Genomic DNA, 4,602 nt, shown 5'->3' on the forward strand with positions numbered 1-4,602 from the left:
CATAGATCCGAGACTTGATTAGAATTTAGAAAATTATATAATTTACAATATATCTGCTAAAAACACACCTGGATCATGTCATATAAGGGTCGGTATATCGTTGCAACACTATCAATCATGCATAATTGCCCTAGCTCTATTTGCATCTCTATGACAGCAAATAACAATAGTAGGCACCATATTAGATCTTATATGACACCAATGAAAGAGAAGATGCATGTCAACCACTTACTAAAAAGAACTTCTTCTTCAGCATCTAAATACTACCACCATCCCGTGCCATGTCCTCTATGTTGCTATAAAAAGATATAGAAAAGAAGTGAATATGCACATAGGAAGTTAGATTTATGCACCATTCTGGTTAAAGCTTCTTCAATATGTATTGTCTGGACAACATTGTCCAGGTGTTCCAAGGTCATGATGTTTGCAAGAATCAAGAAAAGATTATATGATTTCAAAATCATTAAATATCACACTAAGTAGTTAAAATGGTTTATTTAGATATGTGCAAGTTAGTAAGAGATGTGGTTTAGAATAAATTTTCTTTCTTTAGAATAATCAAGCTACAATGTTCATTTTTACTTTAGAAAAAAAAAAATTCATAAACTAAACTTGAGCATTCAACAACCAAATTAGATAAAATGTGGTAGCAATATGAGTGTGGCACCAGCTTGTAACAATATAGCAAAATTAGACACAGTATCATGAAAATACAGTATCTTGCTTGAGAAAATATAAGATAAACTAAAAGAAACATTAGTGAATCAGAATGATATCCACACTCTAGCTGTAAATAAGATCTCCCAAGATGATGTAGCACCTATAACAACCAAAGAAAAGTAAAACATAAAAATATATAGAAGGCAAAGAAATATGCAAGTACTTTTAAGATAAAAATTAACAATATAAACATAATAATAAAGTTAATTATTACCAGTATGAGCTAATCATCAGCATCAATGATAATAGCCGTTTCATAATCTTCAATCTTATAGTTTGTATCTATGTATAAAAAAATAATGAAAGTAAAAATTATAAAATTTTAATACCATAATGTATGACAAAGTTTATGAATATTTTAGAAATTGAACCTGCAATATAAGGCAAGGTGTCTCGAAGCCAATCTTGAGTGCATATTAAGGCCTCAACGATATTGGGGGATAGGCTACTACGAAAATCATCCAAAACCCTTCCAGCAGTACTAAAGGCAAACTCAGATGCAACAGTAGACACTGGAATAGCCAATATATCACGAACTATCTTAGACAATATTGGATATTTTGATTTGTTAATTCTCCAATAGTCTAGAATGTCAAAATTTTGATCCCCTGAGGATGAATCTATTTTTTTAAAAAAAAATACATTGCAAGTTATTTTATTAGCAATATTGAATTATATTTTAATGCAGATATATAAATTAGAGATCATAAAATACCTTCTCTTCTAAATAGATCTCTAATTCTGACTTAGATGTTGAGTAACTTCTACTTCTTGAATAAATTCTTCATAATCTTGCATGAAAAGACTCTCATCTCCTCTATCTTGAAATGTAGACACCATCTCCTCCACTTGAACATGAGAGCCATGTGCACCATACAAAATTATATAATAATCATACAGACTTTGAATAACATCATGCACCTTATTGATCTCAATTGAAGCACGATCACCATTACTATAGATTTTCTGAAAGCAATACTTAATAAGCTTCATCTTATGTCTTGGATCAAGAACAATCCTGATAGCAAGAATGTGAGAGCAATCTTTCCAACACTTGTCAATTTTTTTTTATATTTTTAAGGTCATCATCATCACAACTACATTTGAACTCCTAGATTCTTGAATTAGAAGCATTTGTATTCTCCAAATCTCATAGAAATATAAATTTGTAGTTGTATTTTTTGTTTGTGAAAACAATTCAGTTATGTGATGGAAAACCTTTAAAAAGTTGCAAATAATGGTGCCTTGAGACCAATCTTCTTCAGTTGGTGCATTTTTAAAATTAGGATCTTGAGCCTCAAGTCGCATAAATACTTCTTTGAATTGTATAGCATCATTTAGCATGAGATATGTAGAATTCCAACGAGTAGGTACATCTATGCATATCCTTTTCTTGCCATTCATTTTTAATTGTTTGACAATTTCCATAAATGTTTCCAATCTTGGTTGAGATGACTTTATAAATTTAACAGCCTCTCGGATCCTAACAATAGCACCCTCCACTGCCTTCAACCCATCCTTCACAATCAAATTAAGAATATGTGCACAACAATGCACATGAAAGAACCTACCATCTAAAAGTAAGTCTCTTCTAAATTGTCTTTGAAGTTCCGTGGCCATAACTGTATTTGCTGACAAATTATCAAGGGTAATTGAACCTAACCTTCTTTCAATGTTCCAAGATGAAATGTAGCTTGCAATACAATCACTAATGACTAAGCCTGTATGTGGTGAAGGCACCATCTTAAAATTGATAATATGCTTTTTAAGTTTCCAATCATTAGTGATGTAATGTGCAGTGAGACACATATATCCCAATGTCTGATTTGATGTCCACATGTTAGATGTTAAGCTAATTCTTCCACAATTTGCTTTAAACAACTCATATAGTCTTCTTTTTTTCCTTTCATATGCTTTCAAGCAATCGGATGCCAATGTTGTCCTTGAAACAATATAAAATTCACTTCTAAGATTTCTAACAAACATCCAAAAAGCCAGATGTTCAACTATTGTAAATGGCATCTCTTGTAGAATTATCATTCTTGCAAGGTCCTCATGGCTTTTCTCTTGATCAAATGAATAAGGAGTTAACTCATTCAATGCAACACCATCTTTTCATGTCATATTACCTATTAGCTGTTTCTGCCTCTTATCAAGACTTTTTTTTGACTTACAGTTCTTTGTATGTTTGTGAAGATGACTTGTCCCATTTTTAGGATCAGCTGAAAAAATAACATGGCAATACTTGCATTTAGCCTTGTCTTTCTGGCTTTCTACCTCAGAATAATGATTCCATATCTCAGACCTCCTTCTTTTGCTCATTTTAGAGCTATCTATATTAGAGGGCTCTACTGGTTGCGAACAACTACAACCAAGTGCACTTGAAACTTCAACTGTATTTTCATTGCTACCCATCACAGACATAAACCTATTTCACATAGAATTAAATAAAAATAAACAAGCATAAATTACAACTAATTACATTAGAAATACAAAATAAAACAAAACCTATATCTTCAGACATATAAAAGAACATGAAAACTAAAAGTCTAAAATATATCTTGGGAGAGGGAGTGGGCCTAAAATAAACAAAACTAAAAGTCTACTACAATCGGGTCTGAAAGAACATGGAAACTAAAAGTCTAAAATAATTAAATAAACAAAAATAAAAGTCTACTACAATCAGATCTGAGAGCTTGCGGCCATGAATAGAGTGGGAGAGGGCAACGACGAAGCCGAGGAAGTGGCAGTCAGAATCGGAGGAGCGCAAGCGGTGGGTATCGTCGGAAGAGGAGGGGCATCTGAGGGTAGAGGAGGAGGAAGGTGGAGCCCCAAGGGGGTGTGTTCGAGCAGAGGAAGAGGAAGGTGGAAGAGTTGGATGGGGCATGAGGGCATCGATCTCCGATGGTGGAGGAGGAGGGGGGTAGGGTTCCCTGTAGCGATGGGGGAGGAAGGTGGAGCCCCGGGGGGATAGGGGGTTGCCTACAGTGATGGGGTAGGGGGGTTGCGTGCACATAGATCGGACATCGACGACGGGATGTGTCGGCCCATGGTAGCAGCGGAAGGCCACGAAGGCGAAGGGGCTGCCGCAGGTGCAGTAAACTAATCGTGGCAGATGCGAGGAGGCCAGAGTAGTGGAGTTGGAGGAGGACAATAGGGAGGAGGACGGTGGGGAGGAGTTCATACCTGAGAGAGAGATGCCGAGACGAAAGCCCGAGAGAGATGCCGAGATGGAGAGAAAGCTTGAGGGAGATGCTGAGACAGAGAGAATCGGAGAAAGCTTGAGGGAGACACTGACCGGAGAATCGAGATTTGAACAAATTTGGGAAAAATTTTCCCATGGGGACCAGAGAGCAGACAGGAAAAATTTGGGATTTAACAGGGAAGAGGAAGACCGAGATCTGAAGCAAATGAAGACTGAGATTCTGTGAATGAAATAATAAACTATGGACTTATAGGAAATCCTGTGAGATAATTTTCTTAATGCTAGTTTTGGGTGAGCCACTTAAATAGTTAAATTAGATTCGGATCCTATATTTGGATCCGGATCAGGTCAGGTCGAATCGGATCATACATCTTTAGATCCAAATTAATCCAAAAATTTTCATGGGTCGGGTCGGGACCAAATTCAAAAAATACAAACCCGACCCAAAAAAGAAAATGGGTCCAATATTTGAACCTGACCCGGTTCCATGGGTCTTTTAAATGGGTTCGGATCGGGTCTAACCGGGTCGGATCGGGTCGGATCACGGATCAACCCGATCCATTTGTAGCTTTATTCGGATCTACTACTGGCTAGATGTAGAACCCAATGAGTCACACACATATAGAAATTGGCCAAGGATCCTTTTGAAAAAGATTGATTGGAATTTTGGATTCAAT

The 4,602-nt window shown here is 36.2% G+C and overlaps 1 pseudogene; it reads right to left on the reverse strand.

Annotated features, from left to right (window-relative positions):
- Window positions 1-943: 943 nt before the first annotated feature.
- Window positions 944-3,904, reverse strand: LOC140853119 (zinc finger BED domain-containing protein RICESLEEPER 2-like; annotated as a pseudogene).
- Between the last annotated feature and the right edge of the window lie 698 nt (window positions 3,905-4,602).

This window comes from Elaeis guineensis, chromosome 13, assembly GCF_000442705.2.
Source record: "Elaeis guineensis isolate ETL-2024a chromosome 13, EG11, whole genome shotgun sequence".
Lineage (NCBI taxonomy): Eukaryota > Viridiplantae > Streptophyta > Magnoliopsida > Arecales > Arecaceae > Elaeis > Elaeis guineensis.